The sequence below is a fragment of the Microtus oregoni genome, unplaced genomic scaffold (assembly GCF_018167655.1).
Source record: "Microtus oregoni isolate MIOR12 unplaced genomic scaffold, Mior012 000006F_ref0000085, whole genome shotgun sequence".
Taxonomy (NCBI): domain Eukaryota; kingdom Metazoa; phylum Chordata; class Mammalia; order Rodentia; family Cricetidae; genus Microtus; species Microtus oregoni.
Genome location: NW_024543065.1, coordinates 15,773,395 through 15,795,961, shown reverse-complemented (window position 1 = coordinate 15,795,961; position 22,567 = coordinate 15,773,395). Strand labels below are relative to the sequence as shown.

Sequence of the window (22,567 nt, the reverse complement as noted above, 5' to 3'; positions counted from 1 at the left end):
CAGAGTAAAAATAAATGAAATATCAAAATATTCTACATCATGTAAAGAACATGTGAAACTACACACATACACATACAATTATCATATTTATTTGAAATATTCAAAATAAGCAAATTATAAGACAAAAAATGATTCCTAACTGTTGATGGAGGTTTCTGTCATGCCCAGACCCACAATAGTTCAGTCCCAAAGAAATACACAGAGGTCTTCATTAATTATAAACTGATTGGCCTATTTGCTCAGGCATTTTATTAACTCTTATAACTAATATTAGCCCATAACTCTTGTCTGTGTTAGCCACGTAGCTTGGTACCTTTTTTGGCGAGGCAGTCACATCTTGCTTCCTCTGAGTCTGGGTGATGACTGCTTACTGAACTTTTCTCTTCCCAGAATTCTCCTATTCTTTTTGCTCTGTCTCTATTTCCAGCCTTGTTGCCCACCTCTACTTCCTTCCTGCCTGGCTACTGGCCAATTGGTGTTTTATTAAAATAATATTGACAGGGAACAGACCATTGTTCCACAGCACCCCCCCCCCTTTTTTAAACAACTCTGAGTCAAATCTCCTTATGTTAGCTTTACTCCTAACCATTATCCATAACAACTTGTAACCAACATTCTAAACAATGACAAACATCATAATCCAATTTTTGAAATGTGGGTTTAGTTTTCTAGGCTACTTCCTGCTGATTGGGGTCACTGATAATCTTATGGGGACCTAAACAAAATTTTGAATTATGGTCAAGTCCTGACTGGAATATTCTGTGAGGCTTGATCATATCAGCCAGAAGTCTTGAAACTGTTCTGAATGCAGAACTTATAGGAAACTTCAACAGAGGTCCTGTGAAATGTTGAATTATCTGGACCATCTGCTCCTATTGGAGATTCTTCAGGGGGTCTTCCTTGATCAAACCTGATTTTCATAACTCAGATTGAATCCACAGTTTCTCATTTCCTGCGGAAACAAAGCCAAAACCTCTTCTCCAAAGTAACATATCTTTTGAAGTATATTTTAAAGTCAAGGCATTCTCAAAATTTATATGTTGGATTAATTCAGCAGCATTTATGATCAAATATCTTTTAGCAGATATTGCTCCTTCCTCAGCATTGAAACAATTCAAAGACAGCACAATAATATACAATATTGAGACTCTCTGTGTATTTTCCATCTTTACGTGGCTTTATATTAATAATATCGACAAGGTACAGACCATTGTCCCACAGCACCTAACTACCAAAAACTAGAAAGATGTGGCACTTGGTACAGTCCAGAGAAGGAGCACAGGATTTCTTCTGAAATGATGAAGGTGTTTTAAAATTGATTGAATGGTGGATGCTCAACTCTGAACAAATGAAAGTGAAGAGGTGGGTAGCCAAATTTAAGTAGTGAGTTATATGGCATTTGAGATTTACTTCAATAAAACAATTTAAGCAAAAGTTGCTAGAATACTTTTTTCTTGAAGAAAAATAGGCGAAGAATATATTCAAAATTTAGAGTTGAACTTTCCTAAAATAACAAAATTAGAGAGCTGTAGCAATTATTTGTTAAATTATGAAACACAGCTCCATGGGAGCTGATTTCCAAGTAACATGTGTTCTAAAGAAGGGCTGAAATCCATAGATACTAAAATCCCATAACTTAGGAGAACCTACTGGTTTAGTCTCAACAGTAAATCTACCTATGAAACCAAGATATCAGTTAAAATTATGACTGTTGATAAAGATTCACATGTGGACTTAATTTTCTCTCAAGTTAAGACAGTGATTTTACAGAGCAATGACTCATTGAAATGAACAATTTCGGGTGGGGTTGATTGATCAAAAGAGTATGACACACTGCAGCTCCCAATGCCACTAGGAAAAATGAAGAGGTGTTGGAGAGGCAAGAAATCCAAAAGAGTGAAGTGGTTTTATGTCTGTTTGTTTTGTTTTGTTTTTAATTAATTCAGAGGAGATGCTGCAAAGGTGAAAGACAGATATGGAGGGACTGGGAGGTGAGCTCATGATGGGAAATTCCCAAAGAATCACTAAAGAATTATGTTTAAAATTAGATAGTGGTTTTGGAAATGCGATCTGTGTGCCAAAGCAGGATGGAATCCAATCTTCTGTAATTTCAGGGCCATGTGACCCTAGGTAGTATACTGTGTGCCCCTACATTTCTTCCTAAATATTTTTTAGTAATGAGCAATATATAAGTTGCATGCAATTTAATAAACAGAAATGCCTCGGCATCCAATATGCCTCCAATCTGCTGGGTTTCTTACTTTGTTTGTTTATTTATTTGAAATCAAGCTAGCACACATAGCTCAGAATAACTTTCCTCTGACCATAAATTATAGGCTAAAACAGAGAAGTTAGCACAACTGTCTTCTAATGGGATTAAAACCTTGTGGTGGATTGCCATATGACTCCACCAGTGATGAGTGATGCTGAAGCTCTGAAAAATAGCTGTCTTGTCTCAGAGTCTAGTATTTCATTTAATGGAAATCGCACCAGTTACTCCAACCCCATGGAGCTATGTGCCAATGCCAATGAGACTTTTCATTTCTATGTAGATCACTAAAATATTTGCACATAGCAACTATCACTGTTTGATGCATATTTTGACTTTTGAAGGGATTCATTTGATATTTTCTTGTTTGGGGGTATTTATCTGCGAGAATATTAGTTAAATTTATGCTTCTTTACCAAGTTTCTTTGTTGGAAGGAAGTCTGGGAAAATTTGCAGGATAGTCTTGTGGGAGTTGAACATGCTGCTTCTTGATGCACCTGGAGAAGTGGTATGCAAAGAACACGGTGCTGTTATTGAGTTATAAATCATTGTAACAAGGAGGAACATATTGCTTTGCATTTTGTAAAATCTTTGGACTAACTATTGGCAGGAAGAAATAACTATTCTTGTAGGATGAAAAGTTTACTTATTTTTTTTAACATGCAAACTTGTGGATTCCATTTGGAAAGGCATATCTACACACCCAGAAGATGTAACATACTATAAAGGTTAAGAGTATTAGAACAAGAGAAAGTACGTATGCAATGTCATAATGAAATCTTTTGCTTTTGCACTTTAATGTTTAAAAACCAATGAAAAACTACCAGAGAAATGTGATTTTGGAAAATTATCTACTTTGCTTCTGGTTTTATAAAATAATAAATAATACTAATATGATAACACTTGCCTTACGGAGACTCTATGGTACATATATAGCCTAAAGGAAGACCTTGCACACGGTAAGTGTTCTTTAATCACATGAAGGGGGTAATAAAACTTTTAGAGTTGTTCGCATTAAAAATATTGCAATATTCATGACTGTAAGAAAATAAGTTTCGTGGAAACAGGAGTTGTGTAATGTGTTTCTTATAATCCTATTGTTTACTCCAACACCCATGTTCGGATTGCACTTGATAATTGTACTTGGACCATGCTACCCAGGACTTAGGCATGCCTGCCTCCTCTCACCATTTAATTTCAACTTCAAAGTCTTTCCTCCAAAGGCCCCCTCAGGGACCACCCAACTAAAAACAGATGCTCACTTCCCATTTCAGCCATTATTTACATTGTTTGTCTCATATCGCTCATCCTTTCTACAAATTATGTTTTATTTATTTTCCTATTTATTGTTTATCCCTTTCTGCTAGAACACACAGTCCATGGAACACAGGAAACTTGGTGTTTTAATTTCCATCACATTGGTGCCCTGAACAGTGACAGATATCTAATAACTTTCAAATAAAGAATTTTATTTCGGGGTGAAGATTCAGCCTGCAAAGTAAGGCCCTAAGTCATAAATCTTTTGTGTTTTTTTAGGAAGCGAACTTTAGTCTGGGATGTTTCATGGATTGATAGGTGTGGAAAGAAAGAGGAAACAGAGGATGAGTCAAAGGAGAAACTATGTGAATGAGCATCAGAACTCAGTCAATCCTCCAGGAAGCTCTGGAACTGAGATGCCTTGTCTTTCCACCCCAGCCTCAGCCAGTCCTCCTCTAAGGACCACCCAGGAAAAGTTCTGATGGCGCTGACTACAGTTAAGTGTCAATATTTTTGGACTAAGACAAGAAGATGGTATTTTACCTAACTTTTGAAGAAAAGGGAGAAGATCCTAAACTATGTTTGTATATTGACAAACCACACACTAGTCAGTAGAACCAGCAATGAGAAGCCCCACCCCCACCTCCAGGAAGTAAGCCAATAGATGCCAGCTCCTATCTGAGGGTTAAGTTATGAGTATCCTTCTTAAGGGTCAAAAATTCAGAATCTTGGGATTGTTTTTTTCTATGTATTTCCCCAAATTTCTGTCCAAATGTTACTCTTATTCTGATTCCTCCTATTTATATACTATTCCACAGACTTATTTGGCTATTTACAAGTAAGGGGCAAGAAAAGTCTCTGTAACTAATGACTGTAATTTTACTCCACAGTTGAAATCTCCCAGATGTTTGCTCTGTTTCCTGCTATCCTGGGAGAGATTATAAATGAATTTGCTTGCTGAATTAATGTGTTACATCTCATTTTCCTTTCCACAAGAGTCTCTGTACTCAAGAGTTTTCCTATTTTAAATTGTTAAGCCTCCCTGTGGTGTTAGGACTGGTTGACATTGCTGTCCATCTATCTGGATGCAAAGTATGTCATTCCATTTGATCCAACAGCAGAATTTCTGTGGGCATAACCAGAACCAAATAGGTAGTGCCAGACACTCTAACCAAGGGGAAAGATGAATCATTCTTTCTAAAAATTATTTAGAAAGATCAGCTGGTTTTATCACAGTTTTTTCTTGTAAACATATGTAAGCCATTATGCAACAGAAAGGAGAGAGACAAATAAGATCAAAGTTCAAATCTTCAACTGGTATCAATCAAGAGAAACAAGGACAGAAGATGGGGTGAGACCAAGGAATCTCAGAACCCTGATGGAGCTAATGAACGGAACTGTAGACGAATACCTACTCCCCCTAAATTACTGCCACAAAACAAAGACCAAGTTCAATTTTGGAACTGTTCTTCCAGTTAAGTGTATTGCTTCATTCTTGGTTTATCCTCACTGTCTGAGAGCAACAGCAGTGGCTTCTTTCCATGCTTTTCATGGGGCCTCAGAGTTTGCACCTTTGCAAAAAAATTCATAGCATTCCCATTTAGCCAGAGATGAGGAAAACAGCAGAAAATGAGGAGAAATATTGTACAAGGTTGAATTGAAATAAAAAAGGGAAACAAAACAAGCAGCAGAACGGCTAAATTCTTAGAAGCCACATACATCTTCTCTTTGGAAATAGGTGTCTTATGTGCTGAGAGACTTGGTTGTGTCCTCTGTCTTTCATAGATGATAGAAAATGAAGATTCCTTTGGGGGCAGAATAAGCATTGTTTGATCCATACATCCAGGGCCCCAAAGAGAATAGATTATAGTCAGGAGACGGTAGAGACAACAAATTCTTAACCAAACAATCTTGAAACCAGTCCCTGGCTGCATGCAGACACATTATATCTCTGTTCTTTTTACCAAAAAGAACATAGGCTTGGAATGACCATCATGCACCCAGCAAGGAAATCAATGACTACCACAAAAGGCAGAATTAAGCCCTCAAATTAATCAGAAGTTAAAAGCATATAACCAAGACTACAGTGAAAAGGGATCTTATAAAACCCAAGCTTATATTTCTTCTCTCTTCCTGTTTTTCTCTATCCTTTTAGCCATCCACTTTGTACTGGCTAGTTTCATGTCAACTTGAAACAAGATTTAGTCATCATAGGGGAGGGGACCTTGTTTGAGAAAACACCTCCATAAGATCTGGTTGTACGTAATTTTTTTTTAAAATTAGTGATCAAGAGGATTCAGATAATTGGAGTGGTGTCAAACCTGGAAGATTCTATAAGAAAACAGGCTGAGCAAGCCACGAGCAGCAAACCAGTAAGCAGCAGTCTCTCATGGCCTCTGCAGCAGCTTTTGCCTTCAGATTCCTGCCCTGTGTAAGTTACTGCCCTTACTACTTTAACTGTTATATGGAACTGTGAGTAAAATAATCCCTTTGCTCCTCGAGTTGCCTTTGGTCATGGTGAATCATCACAGCAATAGAAAAAACCTAACTAAGACACACTTACATACAACTGCTAAATCTTTTCCATCTTTGATTTGATATGTGAGATGAAATGTTAATGATACGCCACAAAGAAACGAGCAGCTGATACAACTTGTAGAGTTACAGTCTTTGTGGAAAGGTGGGGCACAACACTGAAGTAAATATCATAGACCAAAGGCAGGAGGGTCTGGTGGCAGAAGGGAAAATAAGCGTACAACACGAAGCAGAAGTTTTGTTTGTGAACAGTGTATATGTGGCAAGTGGTAGAGAGTGGTGACAAGGATACAGTCCTGGGCAGATGCCAAGAACCTCAGAGCTGACAGATGTCTCCACATGTCCCTGCCTTCCTTCTCTATGTGTGTTTCCATTTTCGGCATGCAACGTAGCTGAACTCTAGTCCTCACTGATAGACCAAGCAATTGTCTCCTGCTCTGAGACACACTGAGTTTCCATGCTGAAGGTTTTAGATGGGAATTGAGAAGAAATAAGAAGATTGTCTTTTGTTTTTGGACAATAATGTATAAAATGTACCTATTACCAACATTCTTTGTATAAATGGAAATAGCCATATTGTACAATATGGAAAACAAAACAAGATAGTAGCACATGGATAAACTTTTAGAAAACAAGAATCTGGATCTTTGGCTCAAAAATCCCAGGATCCACTTCCTGCTTCTTCCTGGTGCTGCAAATGGAATGTCTACAGCCACACAAACCACCGTCCTGTTGTATTTGTCACCCTCTCAGCATGTAAATGTCTTCAAAGAAAGTGTGACCGACCTAACTTGGATCATACTCCAATGACTTTTAGGATAATGGAGGAGTCGGAAATGAGAAGCACTATGTGAAATGGGAGATGGTTAGATATGCATCCAAAGGAAAGGATGCCGCACTGACCAAAACCAGATGGAGCCATTAGAATTTGAAAACTGAGTGGATTTTTTGTTGTTGTTACTAATATGATAGCAAAATAAAATGTAGAGGAGAAAAGAAGGAAGAGATTTGAGAGGGAAGAAGAGGGACAGAAAGTGATTAAAACTCAAAAGATGTTAAAAGCCATCAGTTTGCAGCCCAGAAACCTATGATGAATCCACAGGGATGCAAGCACAGCAGAGGCAACAGACAACATCCCAGCTGCTCTCAGACACGAATGCTGAGGGCGTCCTTGTGTCATGGAAACTCTCTGGAAGCCTACTATTGTAATTGTGTCTAATCACAAGGGCATCTCCTCCTCACTCTGCATGTTTTACTATCCTAAATTGAATACTCTAACTGGATTAATGGCAAAAATAAAAACTAGGCCACTTAGCAAGGGTTATTTTTTCCATTCCTACAGAGCTCATTGGAAAGGGGGCCCATCTTCAGTTGTCCTCAGGCAGAAAACACATGGGACACATTTACAAGCTCCTCATTGAAAGCCACTATTGAATTCAAGGGCCCTCAGCCACTCCACCCTGGTCCAACACACTTAAAAGTTTTATTTTTATTAGCTTTGTAGCAATTAAAATAATGTACTTATATAACTTTAGTAGAAGACTTAGTTTATATTATTTTAAGAAAAATTATTTAATCTGGTTTTCTGTTTCATTTTACTTTTCTATTGTTCCTTTATTTTACATGCAAAATACACTAACCCTTGACCAGAATTGCTGTTTTTTATGGATAAGGATTTTAACTCATGGGAAGAAGAAACATTTCCACCAGTTGGAGTCTTTAAAGAAACTTTGATTTATGCATTTGTAAAATAGTGTGTACAATTAAAAATAATGAACCATCACCATCTGAACTGTTGTAGAAAAAGATACTTAAACCAAATTAAGAAATATATACTATATTACATCATTTATTATTTTAAAAAAAGTTGTATACATATGAAGAGAGTCTCAGAAAACCCAAAAAGATATATATCCAGTGAAAGGATCAGATGGAATTCTGTTGAAAAGTTATATGTGCTTTATTGTATTCCTTGACTTTAAATCAAATATAGTATTAATACAATTAAAAGATTAATATTTTTATAAAGACGTTATCTAAAAGAGGTTAAAGATATTGATAAATATGGACCTGAGACTTGGCTCAGTAGTCTAGCTTGTTGCTTCCAGGAGACCCAGACTTGATTACTAATGTCCAACTGATGGCTCATAACCATCCTAACTCTAGCTTCAGGTAATCTAATATCCATGGGCACCATATGTGCCTGTGATGCACATACATACATGCAGACAAAATATTCATACACATTGCATACATCTGGAAAGTTTAAAAACATTATTATGGACAAGGTGAATGGCTGCCCGATATCAACCATGTAATCAGAATATTCATGTCTGTCTTCGGATTTCAAAGTAGACTTTAGAGGCTGTCTACTGGTTTAGAGGCTGTCTACTGATTTAGAGGCTGTCTACTGGTTTAGAGGCTGTCTACTGATTTAGAGGCTGTCTACTGGTTTAGAGGCTGTCTACTGATTTAGAGGCTGTCTACTGGTTTAGAGGCTGTCTACTGGTTTAGAGATTAGATTAAGGCCTCGTTGCAAGGGTGACATGCCTAGCCCTGAGTATTTTGCCATGGTCAGGTGAAATCTAGACTCTGAGAAATCATGCTTATTTGAGTTCTACTTATTATCTACTAACTGTGTTTTATATACTGGAAGGAAGCTTAAGGTGTAAATTTTATGACAAGAAAGTAAATATTCCCAGTAACTATATTGTGAAACTACTATAGTGTTTTAAAGACGTAAGTTTCTTTTCATAGTCCTAACAATTCATCCAATTATGGAAGGTACTTCCAACCCTTCCATGTCATTTTCTTTGTCTTTCGCTACGTACCATACTGACCTCAAAGTCATGATTCTCCTACCTCCATCTGTGAAATGTTAAGATTACAGTTGTATACTACCATGCTCAGTTACTTGCCCAGATTGGTGCTCTATCACTGAGTTATAGCCTTACCCTCCTTTTAAACTTTATTTTGAGCAAAATCTCACCAAGTCATCCAGGCTAGCCTTAAATTTACTTTGTTTTTAGAGGAGGCTGCTTGTTCATCCCAGTCTCTCAGAGACAAAATAATCACACAGAAACTGTATTAATTAAATCACTGCTTGGCCCATTAGCTCTAGCTTTTTATTGGATAACTCTTACATCTTAATTTAAACCATTGCTATTAAGTTGTATATCACCATAAGGTTGTGGCCTACCAGCAAAGTTTCAGCACAGTCTATCTCTGGTGGCAGATTCATGGCATCTCCTCACTCTGCCCTTCTTTCTCCCAGCATTCAGTCTAGTACTCTCCTCCTACCTAAGTTCTGCCCTATCAACATTCCAAGACTGTTTCTTTAATCATTAATGGTAGTCACAGGACACAGAGGGGACTCCCACATCATTATGTAGCCCAGACTGACATTCTACCTACTGTCCTGCCACCTCAGGCCCTAAGAAGCTGTGATCACAAGCCTCTGCAAACTGGTCTAGCTCTGGGGAGCTTGGTAACAATAGAATCTTAGCTAGTACAGAGTCGTGCTGTAGAGCAACATTGTTTTGGTTTAAATATCTTCAATGGATTTTAATTCTCAAGGGAGTTAATAACCAATGAGTTCCTATTACCAACTCCATTTTGTAAGAGACAATCTAACTCAAAGGGTTATGTACTCACATAAATGCAAGAGAGGCAACATGGCTTTGGAGCTTCAATTCTCTCTATACAATGTAAAAACATACATTGGCTTCAACACAGCTATATTCAAAACTCTACTCTCTCTACTCAGTGTTTTACTTTGAATGAATCATTAAGATTTTTGATTTTCTGTTTAATTAGATTTTAAATTGACACAACAGCAAGAATCACACTGTTTTAGTCAAAATGAAAGAAAACACGAGCATCGCATGTTGTGTTCAAAGTGTGGTAGTGGTTTCTATAACCAACACTGAGATGCGAGTATTGTAAGCAAGCTCTTGTAGATACATGGATCACACCTTCACCTTTCCAGGATTTTGCTTAATCCCTCCTTGTTCATAGTTCCTGCTTTTCTTCTCTAATGGAAACATTTCATCAGCTGAAGTTATGTTATCAAAGTACAGATGTTAGTTATTGTGTCCTAGCACCTCAAATTCATTGTATTTAAGTCTGAATTTGAAAGCATTGTGTCAGAATACAATCTAAACACCTGTTTTGAGAAGGGAGACCCATTGCTTACTCTTTGGAATGTCTTCTGAACCACTTGAATGTCCCTTGACATATGAAGTATAGCATTCACTGATGTACTTGATATGTCATTTCTTTTATTCTTTTGTTCCTGGTCCTTCATAAAACTGGTGAGTTTTGTTCCCATTAATTAGTTAGAAAAAAGCATGGTTGGAGTGCTAGACTTGAAGCCAAAAAATGCAGTTTGGTTGAATCTGACTGTGGTCCTTAGAGATCAAAAATCAAGATTTGTACCTATAAATTGCATGATGTTTCATAGAAATATCAGTAACATCCTGAGAAAGAAAATATCAGACTATGAAGAAATGGACTGTTGATATTTATATCCCATGTCATACTTTCAGAAGAGCAATATTGGAGAAAACTGGTGAATTTTCCTGTTAATAAAGAAGTTAAATGAAAAAAAACCCAATAGGCTTATTTAGAAGACATATTTCATTCTAGATGCATATGGGAATAGAGATTCAGAATGCATATGACTTAAAATTCACAGCAAGAGGGCAAAGAAAATGTCCCAGTTATTAAGAGCACTTCTTGTACAAGCATAAGAACTTGATAGCTTGAGTTTGAATCTCTAGCACCACTGTAAAAAGTCTAGTGTGACATGTGTACCTGTAACCCCATTATTAATACAGTCACATAGATCCTGGAAACTGCCTGGCCAGCCTAGCCAAAATGACAGGCTTCCAGTGAGAGTTTCTCTCTCAAGATAGGAAGTTGTCACGTGACAGAGGAAAACAAAGAAACACACATGTGCAGGAGCACATGTGCACACTCATACACAGACACATGTAGATGCAACAGGAGCAGCCATGAAACAAAGCACAGCACATACTGATGTTTCAATCAATCTTAATTTAATCAAAGTGTTGATTAATTGGCTATTTGAGGAGCTTTTGACTACTTTGTCATGTTTAGTTTCAATAAAGATAGGGATATTTGAATGGTGAGGATGATGTTTTGGACTATGAAGCTCTCTTAAAGGAATAGAACCATGTATCTTAGCTACTGTTAAATTGCTGTGAGTAGACACCATGACCAAGGCAATTTCTAAGAGAAAGCAGTTAATTGGGAACTTGTATAGACTTTCAGACGTTGAGTCCATGACCATGCAAGCAGACATGGCACTAGAGCAGTACCTAAGGGCTTACATCTGGATCCCCAGGCAGCAGGCAAAGAGAAAGACACTTACTTGGCCAGGGGTGGGCTTTTAAAGCCTCAATATCTACCCCTAGTGACATACATCCATCAACAAGGCCACATCTCCTGTCTTAGTTAGGGTTTCTATTGTCGTAACATAATACCATGACAAAGAAGTAAGTTAGGGAGGAAAGGATCTAGTTGGCTTATACTGTCACATTGCTCTTCATCACTGAAGGGAGTCAGGACAGGAGCTCAAATGGCAGGATATGATACAGAGACCATGGAGAAGTGCTGTTTACTTGCTTGCCTCCCCTGGCTTGCTAAACCTGCTAGGACCACCAGGCTGGGAGTGGCATCACTCACCATGGACTGGGTCCTCCCAACTGATCACTAATTGAGGAAGTGCTGGATCTCATGGAGGCATTTCTTCAACTGAGATTCCTTTGTCTCTGATGTCTCTAGCTTGTGTCAAGTTGACATAACACCAGCCAGTACACCTCCTAATTGACTTACGTGTTGCTTAAGAAATGCAAGTATACCAATTCTCCAAATGTATTCCTTATCCTTAGTTTACCATTAGAAAAATAAGGTGCAAATATATAAAAATTATGAATGAATGGAAATATTTATTTCCAACGTCATGCTTTAAGTGGCCCTCCTCCAATAAAGAAAAAAACAACATTAGAGAGTTTCAGGGAGTCATACTGCCAATAAAGATGCTCAGGGGGGAAAAAAAACAATCTGCTTATTTAGAAATATTGGATTAAACTAAACAGTATATCGAAAATATTTGGTTTAATTTTCCCTATGATCTTTTTACAAAAATATAGTTTTTAATTATAAGAAAATTTTTTATCAAAATAATTTTCAGGTAGCAGAATTATATTTCCCACTTTTAAGCACTGCTAAATTAATACAAAACACATAGAGCATATCAGTTTTAAAGCTAAAACTAAATAAACTTTGAATATCCTCAAACTTCTGTAGTTTCTTCATGAAAGGCTCAACAGTGTCCACCAACTTGGAAACAAATATTAAAATATATAAGCCTAAAGGAGCAATTCATATTCAAATCCTCACACCATGCCCGTTGCTGTTACGGTATTAGTTATATTTCTGCATTTGTGACATACATATCACTGTATCACAAATGCACCAAAAATTGAAATTTATCATTTCCAGTGAAGATGGCTCCATCAAAGATTTGAGACATACAATTGGATTTCTTATATTATTCTAGGTATTTAGCACTTTATCAACAATTTAAAAGAGAAAAATTTTCAAAGTTTTACCTAAATAAGAAAAATCATACTTTGGAAAGATAGTGTGAGAGATAGCTATTATTGCTTCTATTTATTTACTAAGTGCATTATATTAATGAATAGACTTTATTGAATAGATTTTATTATTAATGAATAAATCTTTATTGTTACCAGTGTTCATTTTTTTAATGTGTTTTAAAGTTAAGAATGAAGTCTTTTTCACATTTTTCTTTCCTCTACTACTGCACAAATTCCTTTAAGGACATAGCTTCTATCTATAAAATATTGTTCTATTGAAGCAAAAGAAAATAATTAAAACAGAGATTAAATTTCACTTATTAATTTTAAGAACTTTGTAAAACAGAAAATTATTTGGAAAGTTAGAGTTAGATATTTATGGAACCTTGACTTTTCAGAAGGAACCTTTGAACTCTTTTCTCTCGTAAACATCTCAGCAATAAATAAATAAATTCAATAATATTAAAAACCCAGAATTGCAATCCTGCCCTTACTGTCCAGAGAGTTTTATTTTTGCCAGATCATCCCATCCAAAACTCCACAGTGTCTTTCATCTTAAAGATCATTCTCTGTTATATTTTTTTCTTGAGACTATATTAAAAACTGTTTTTTCATATATTTTCTGCCACACATCTATTTTGCTACTTGGAAAACCGAATAAATATTATCAAAGACAATTTCAGTATTTCCTGATTAATCATGAGAAAATAAAAGCCAATAAAACCAGAGAAGTCTCTAAGCTGTGGCATACGAGTAATGGCAGTATGACTTATACCTCTTTCTGTTTGCCTTTTAACCAACTGTCAATGGTGTCATTGGTTTTCTTCTTAACTGGAGCCACTCATGACAATGTTCTCTTAATTTCCACTTCAGAGATGTCTCTCACAGCCTGACAGTAATACCCAGGAGCACAAACAATACACCCGAAGGGCACCACAGAGCAAGCACCGACTGAACCTGTGTGTTTCTTTGTTCTTCTTACTCTTGAATCATTTGTAGGAAAAAAAAAACTGATTGAGATAGAAAATTGGAATATATTTTTATTCTCTTTCATCTCTTTTGCTTTCTGATATTTGGTTATTTTCATGAGCAGTTAATTAAGTAATATCTTACTCTACCTGTAGGGTAAAAGGGACAACTCAAGTGGGAAACCAACCAATCACTGAGCACCCTGACTCTCAACTCAGGGAAAAAAACACACCCTGGATCTGAGACCTGAGCCAGGGAAAGAAACATCTTTATCCCTGACCCAGGACTAAAGATACATGCCCTGACTCTGAAACCAGTGCCAAAAAACCACATTTTGTTCCTAGAATCAGAGACCATGAAAGAAATATGCTCTGGTCCTAAGAAGGATGGGGCGGGGGGGGGGGGGGGGGGGGGGGGGGGGGGTTCGGGAGACACAGTTTGGCCATGAAATCAGAGCCATCACTGCTCCAGACCAACTAAACTAACCAATCCCTGAACAGGGAAAACTAACCACTCCCTCTTCTCCCTGGGAAAACTCTGCCCCTAAGAAGCCCTATATAAGCCCCTCTGCCTATTCAGTTAGAGGCTTTGTTTTTCCCTGGCACAGACAGTTACTCTCCCAGACTCCTCCCTCCCAAATAAATATCAAAAGAGTCTTGGGTGATGATCTTCATTCACCAGTGCAAAATAGAACAACTTGGCTGGGATGTGCCTTACAGGATTGAACTGAAAAACCTTGCTGAGATGCTCCTTTAGGGGGCTGAGCAAGGCAGAGCAGAACAGAAGAACCTTGCTGGAACACTCTCTAAAACCGATCTGAGCAAAGATGATCAGAAAAAGTAACAATTTTTCACTAGAGACTGAAGAGATTGCTACATTTCTGCAGGGGCTTCCCCTTCAGCAGAGTGTTAGCAAAAGAAGTAACATCTTGTGTGGGAGAAGAAGCTGGTGGACATTCCCTTAAGGAAACAGAATAGAACTCAGCGACAGCTGTAGCTGCTCTCCAGGAGAAGAGCAGGATTACTATATCCTGCGAGGAGACCAACCCCCACCGCACCCCAGCTTCAGGTAGCCTGGCTTCCCCACAAACACCTGAAGGACTGAGCTGTCCCATTGAAGCTCTATGCCTCCAGAGCTGTCCTGTTGGTGCTCTAAGTATAGCCCTGGCTTCCTGATAAGTCAGGCTATCTCTGCAACTCTACAGCTGTAACACATTCCCCTACACTACCTCCATCAAGTTTTGGGGCTCCTTTTTGATAGTTTTGATGAATTTATAATTATTTTTTATAAATTTTATTCACAACTTACTAATAGCAAAGTGACTACAATTTGATTATTCTGCCAAAAACAGGAATCAGAATCAGAAATTTTCTCTATAAAAAGCAGGTTAGGCTTCTCATCAGCCCTTATTGTTCGCCATGTTCAGAGAGTTTTGAACCTACTTCATGTTCTGGCTTTGTGGGAGCCTAGCCAGTTTGGATGTTCACCTTCCTAGACATGGACGGAGCGGGGAGGACCTTGGACTTTCCACAGGGCAGGGAACCCTGACTGCTTTTTGGACTGGAGAGGGAGGGGGAGAGGAGTGGAGGGAGGGGGAAAAGGGTGGGAGGAAGGGGAGGGAAATGGGAGGCTGGGGGGAGGCGGAAACTTTTTTTTTTTCTTTTTCTCAATAAAAAAATTTAAAAAAAAAGAAAAAAAAAGGAGGTTAGGGTTAAGGTTAGGGGCAGGAATAAAAGTCTCCTGGATAAGATAAAGATAAAAAAACAGGATTGGAGACTTGGTATATTTTTATTTTTCAAGCAATGCCTGAGTCAATTAAGCCATAAGAAAGACTGTCAAAGTGAGAACTACTCACTAATAACGAATAATGAAAATCCCTTTCATGTGACTGCACACAGCTCCTTAACTCGGTTTAATGGAGCATTCCATGTCTTTGCTTCACCCCGATTTTCACTGTTTTATACCTTCTTAGCATCAAACATCTTATTTTCTATCCATGTAATGATTTAAGGTATAAATCATCTGGGAAAGTAATGTTTTAACAAGCCATTCTGTGTCATATGTGACGTGAATAAGCATGGCTCTCTGTGTTCTAGCAAAAATTTTACTCATTTAGAAGGACAAATTTCTGAGAATTTCATAGACATTCTCTCAACTCAGAAATTTTAAAAAGATTATTCATTCTTTATCATCATCTTTGTGTCAAGTAAGCATCAGAGTAGCTGTATACTTTATTAACATTTTATGGATTTCATATTTCTCATGTAAAGGTCAATCTGTCTTCCTGAATCTATATCTGTGCTTCTACTTAGGGGACAGCAAAAGTTTTTTTTTTATTTGCTATATTTATTACCAGTGACTTAAATATATTTTGTAAAATTATAAAATGAATACTAAGGATATATTTTACCATGTGTGGGCCCATATTTTGATATGGCACAAAAGCCATTTCCCGGTCCGAGCTGACCATGTAGCTCTACAGACAAGCTGTCTCTGCCCTTAACAAAGGCCAGGATGCCTGCTCCTAGCTTCTTTTGTTAAATGTGGATTACCTGAGAAGAGATGTTTGACTGAAGCTGATGACTTAGGAGTTCAGATATTTGGTGCTTCCTTCCTTTTGTAATTTGGAAGGTGTCTTATAGAGATGCTAATTCAGGGCCTACCTGACTGCTAGTTGCAGACATGACTTGAGCCCAGGCACCTGGTTGCCTAGGTGATGGCATAATGTGTTTTTCCCCCTCCCCGCTCAATTTGGTGTGGGTATTAAAATGTTTGGACAATAAACGTTCTCCCACTGGCCTTTTCCATGATGACAGTGTAAGCCGTGTCGGTTCTTTTCCTCACGACTCTGTTCCAGCTGGGTTAGGGAATCAGAGAATTTATGTTGGACCCTCATGGGCCCCAACAACCTTGCCTATTACATTCCTATACTCAATGGAATGTCCGTAGAGCCTCCCTATAATTTTTTTTGCTTGATTTATACATGATATAAAAGTACATATACTGACACTTTCTTGATGTCTTAACTAACATCCAAAAAATAGACTTCATTGTGGCATTCCACTTTAATGCATTTTATGTAATAATATATTTTGCTCTTTTCATTTTTAAGACTTCATACGAGTATACACTGCATTTTGATCATATCAATACATGTGATTTGTCTACCTCCTCCCAGGAACTCCCACCCCACCTCCTCCCAACTTCATGTTCTCTTTCCACAGCATATAGTCTGAGTCCAACACCAGAATATTAAATCCCAAGTGATACATGTTTGTGCAAGCTTCTTTTTAGACACCCTTAGTGTTGTTTGTTAGTCATCGCTCTCTCACCCCATCCTCTTCCTTATTCTCCCAAACCTTTCCTAACTTCATCTACTTTCTAGCCACCTCATTATCTTCTCTTCCTCTTTATAGCACTGAGCCAGAGTAGATTTATCATTTTTGTAAAAATCAATATTATAGTTTAAGCATGTATATTACTTATGAGAAAATTGATTATAACCAAGGCAAAATAATTTGTTCAGAAGCCAATAAACAGCATAACCATTATCCAGCTATCAAGCTGTTAAACTCATAACACATATTCTTTCTATTATGTCTTTCTGAAAGGAACCAGACCATAGGTATAGCTTTACATATCAAATTACTGTACTCTATTTAGATAGATAAAGATAAAATTGTTTCTAGTATTCATTTACTATTTGTGCTTTGTCTATTTTTTCTAGCTGGGCATAAAAGTAGAATTTTAAGACCTCAAGCTGCTATTGACCGTTTCATGGAGGAAACACAGCAATTAATGGATACTCACATTTTAGCTAGTTTTAGTTTTGAAACTGATATGCACAACATATTTCATATAAATTTAGCAGTGTTTAGAACTGGAACATCTGACTTTCCCTTGAATCTGAAAATCATTTTAATAGAGAATTTTTCCATAATTTGAAAAACTATGTTCTTTCAAAAATATCAGAGAAGAATTTAATCCAAATATTTCTAGTTCATATAGACTCAAATGCATAAAACATGGTATGGGCAGTGGTGGGTGGATAGTCCTAGGGGACCCTTTTCCCATTAATACAATGTTTGATGGAGTACAGTGTAGATTAATTACTTGGAATACTCAGTATTAATTTAAAATTTAGGAGCCTTGACCAGAAGTCATACAGGAAATCTGAGGAGGAAGAAAAAATAGAATGAAAAAGTTGAAAAAGAAAGAGTGGAAATGAGGAAAGAAATGACATAGGGATATTGTGCTGGTTTTTGAGGATAATTGATCTTTTCTTAGGGAGCTAGGTTACCAAATACTGATCCATCAAAGTCACTCAGAGACAGAGGGTGAGTTTTAGAGAGAAGTTTATTATCAATTCACATGTGAAAGATTAATAGAGAAGGAAAGAGAGAGAGACAGAGAGGAAGAGAGAACTCCCACAGCAAGGGGATCCCAGGAAATAGGTAACACTGAGATGGCTACTGAGGAGGTAATAAGGCTGTACTTGATGGAGGAGAGGGATGGGGAACAATAAAGTCCTTAGTATGGTATCTAGACAAAGGACAATTCTTTAGGGGGAAAGAGAATTTTTTCTTCAAACAAAAGCAAAGACAAACAAAAGCACAGATCTTCCTTCTGGGTTTGTTGACCTTTGACCATGAAGGAACCAGAAATATTTTGACTCATACATTTCTGGGTATCTCTGGCCTCTAGCAAAGATGAGACTACAAGGACTTTTCAACTATTAGCCAAGAAATAACCTAGTCACTTCCCATTGGGGTCCTTTGCTCACATGGCTAATGTCTACCTTCTGTTTCAGTCAGTGTGGATGAGGAAACTATTACTGATCTTGAGCTAATAGTTTTATGCTATTTTTAAGTTTTGAATATACATCAGCATGTCTTAAACTTTTTAATCATGTTACTTTACATTTCTTCCTAGCTCTGAACTCAGCGTCAGGAATCCTATTTGTAAATGGTTTATCTAGAGTGCCTAAGGTGATGCAGGTATTTGGAAGCCTTTGAAGCAGTTTGGATCATCATAAATGGTGGCAGAACTGCCATTCCCTTGCCTACTGCAGTGTTGCTTCTCTCATTCTATGGTTTTCAGACGCTCCATGCCAGACTAACTCTAGGATTTTCTCTAAAACACAATATGGCCAGGTCCCATGCCCAGAGAATCTAATTCACTGAGGTATAAAATGGAAGCAAATAATTTGTATCTCTCTCAAGTCCCCTGGTGATGTTGATTCCACAGGTCTGATGATCACTTTTGATAGCTTTTTTGGTTGAACCCATCATCTAGGAGTTAAGCCTTGTGTAGGAGGCCTGTTTCAGCCACTGCTCATGTCTTGTGTATGAGGTCTCAAATTTGGTGCTTAAGGGGGGACATTTAAGCAGGATGCCTTTTTGAAAAAGATATTTTTATCAGGGGAGTTAACACCACAGATTAAACGTAGACAACAGCATGGTGTGTGCTCTGGGGAGAATTCAAGTGGGATTTGATTCCCTTCCATAGAGGGAGATCAGAGTCTGTCCATATAACTGATGAATGGTACACACTTCTAGTCAGGTCAAATCCCCGAGGGAACACACAGGAAGGAGATAAAAATTTGGCCTTTTAGTTCATGTGTGTTCATCATGGTAAACTTCCTTTGAGGAAGAGAGAGAATTGCAGGTTCACAGGAACTATCAGTAGCAGGCCTTACCATGTCCCTGTAGTGGTAAAAATAACAAAATTAACTACGAGGATGGAAAAAAATGCTGAAGGTGAGTTTGGTCTGAGTATCCTCTGGCCCAAACCTAATATTCCATGTATTAGAACTAAGAAGAGGAGCCATCATTTGGAATACAAGTCTAATTCTTCTTTACTTTCGTTGGCTTTTCCACACCAGAAGAATGAATTCCCCTTTCTCCTGTCTCTTTCCTGTCACCACTCTACTCCTTCCCACTTTGATCCTGGGTCTGGATTCCCTAGACAATGGTACCCACGCTTCTTCCCATGTGTTTATGCTTCCACACTCACGACACTAAACAGAGAACAATACCTTGGCCTTTTACAAATGGACGAGGGAATTGTAATTTATCCTTTCATTTCCGGAAGAGTTTCAGGAAATTCAACTGAGAGTAAGAAAGATAAGAATTTTAGCCCTGAAATGACTCTGCTTTTTGATTACAGAAATACAAGGAGGCCTACTGGGACCTAGAGATAATCTGTGTTGGTTATTGAACCGCACCTGCTCTGGCTTGTGCCACGCAAGAAAACGTTAAAGGGACTTTGTTCCTGTAAACCTGCAATTCTCTCTTTTCCTCAAAGGAAGTTCACCAGTCCCAGGGAAGGTGTGATCCTAAGTAACCTAGGGCTGAAAGTAGCACATCCTTCTTGATGGGCACACATTAACTAAAAGGCATTTTTTTTTTTACCTCCTTCCTGCTTGTTCCCTCCAGGATTTAACCTGGCTATAATTGTGTACTGTTCATTAGCTGTGTGAACAGGACCTGCAGGTGCTTTCTCAGAGTCTAACACATCTTCAGTACAAAATAATTCTTTAAATGGGTTGGGTCTTCAGGTGATTTCATGAGGGATGTTACCCTAGTGGGAGAACTGAATTTTAAACTCTATTTTTTATTGAATATTCCTATAGGATGAAGTTCTGTAGACTTCTGAAGAACTTAACTTACTGAAAAACTTGACTGCTAATCTTAGTTTATATTATCCTTTAAACAACAATTTTATTTATTCAAATTATAGAGTATAAAACTGTTAGAAATATGTTTGAAATTCCCTAAAGTTGAAAACTCTGAGAGTACTCACATACTACCTTATTGTCCCCGAATCTCAGTCTGTAACATAAAGGAACAAAACTCTGTGAGTCAGGAAGTTATGACCATGGATATCATAGTCATTTATTTCTCTTCAGTATCTCTCAATAAAGAAATATTTGGATGAATGACAGGAAGTATTGTGAACTGTGTGCCTGCAAGACATATTTCACACATTTCTTTTTGGAGTTTGTTATTTTATCGCTAAGTCAACATCCTTTCTATTTTATTAAGGAAAGATCATTAAGCATTTCAAAATCATAAACATTTCACATTAAAAACTCCTGGTATGTTAGTGGTAAAGTAGTTATGATTGGACATAAATCTAACATTAGACTGAGTTTCTTGCCATGTCTATCATCTGCAATTTAGGATACATGCCTTTGCTTTTCTTCCCTATAGGCCCATCAGCTAGAGAGGAGAATTCTTCTTTGTCTTATGCAATGCTCCTTCGTCTCCCAGGTCACAAATCATAGAAAAGCAATATTTTTTTATTCTGATGGGGATTCAGCAGAAATATCCTCAAGGTACTTTTGCCAAATGCATTAAACTGATCTCCTGAAGCCTTCCAAAAAATATAACATGGATATGTAGTCAATGTCTTCTAGATTCTGAGTGTATTTTTTATGAGTAATATGGTATTTGATCAACTCAGCAGTTTCCCCGTTTTTAAAATATAAAAACTGTAACTTAGGAACATGAAGAAACTCAGAAGAATGAGGTTGGGAGAACTAAAGGGCTCTATGCCCCAAAGATGGACCACTGCACTACAATGCAGTTGGGTCTTCTGATAGAGCTTAGCTCTGAGATGCTGATGGACCAGCACGGAGAGCAAGGATGTTATCCCAAGAAGCACAGAGTCAGCTCTGGTGCATAGCACTGATTTTCAGATCTTCTGCCTCGTTCCTCCTCCTTTCCCTCTTTCTTTTCTTAAGTAAGGTCTCCACTGGGAAGCTTAGCTGCTAATTATGGACAAATTTCTTCAGCTTCCACGCTGCAAGGATATTATTAAGGTAGAGTGTCACCTGTCACTTACTGAGCCAATTATGTGTCATGTACAGTACAATTTCAACATATTGAGAGGGCAGTTTGTCATTGACAATCAAAAAGAGAGAGCTATGGTCTTCTCTAAGCCCAGATAGAGGGAACCTAGATTTCCTCATTTGTTAACAATAAAATGGGCTGTGCTCTAAACAAAACTGCTGAAACACATATTAAGTCCCACCCCAAAAAAGAGGGTGCTGTGGGTTATTATGTCAATACCTTGTTTTCCAGGTGGTATCAGGGACAAGCAGTGAGCACTCCTTTCAGTTGGCATCCTGGAGAATAATTAATAAATAGATAATTAAGAGATAGACAGACAGACAGACAGACAGATATTTAGATGATAGAGCGCAACTACTATTAAGGTGACCACATCTGCCCCAGAAGCAATTTTTTCATCTATTAGGCTGGATTTGGGGATTAACTGTCATGTAAAAGCATTCATCTCTTCTATAGTTTATAAATAAGAGGCTAGATTTAGATTCTTTCTGATTTTTTTTTGAGTTAGATTTTGTATGAAAAATCCTGAACAAACTTAAACAAATCATAATGTCTCCCTTCTGAACTTTCACCTCACTTCTCTAATCTTCAAGGACGCCTGATATTGGTGTAGAGATGAATTGGCTTGTCATGAACCACCTGCACTCAGTCTGAGTTGAGTGAGTGGGTCAGAGATATCCTTGAACTTCACTGAGCCCAGGTTGGCCCTTGCACCACTGGGCCTTCTTCCATACCACTGTACTTCTTTACACTTCATGGTCGTGGTCAGGTGCCTCTCTTTCTTCTGTACCTTTATCCCACTTGGAGCGGTGTGAAGGCCAGCTACTAGGACTGGTTTTCAGTCACCCAGTGGTTAGGTGAGTGTCTGCAGACTCCTTCGCTGTCACTTACCATTCCTTTGTGTGTATCCTGCTGTAGGACAGCCCCTCCAACTTAAACGGACCTCACTGTGTGAAGAAAGGGAACTTTCTGGGAGTGTGGAAAGTTGCTGATCTGGAGACATTGCCTTGTAACATAATATGAGAATATAACAGGTTCTTTATCATTAATAAAAA

At 37.8% G+C, this 22,567-nt stretch overlaps 1 long non-coding RNA gene across 1 annotated transcript in view; it reads right to left on the bottom strand.

The window, feature by feature from the left end:
• LOC121450044 overlaps positions 1-22,567 on the bottom strand; it is a 37,958-nt gene that overhangs the window by 2,213 nt on the left and 13,178 nt on the right. Inside the window, exons 2-3 of the long non-coding RNA XR_005974547.1 lie at positions 21,732-21,787; positions 2,686-2,766 (exon numbers count right to left, since the gene is read on the bottom strand). This is a non-coding gene — a long non-coding RNA (uncharacterized LOC121450044). The remainder of the gene's footprint in view (positions 1-2,685; positions 2,767-21,731; positions 21,788-22,567) is intronic.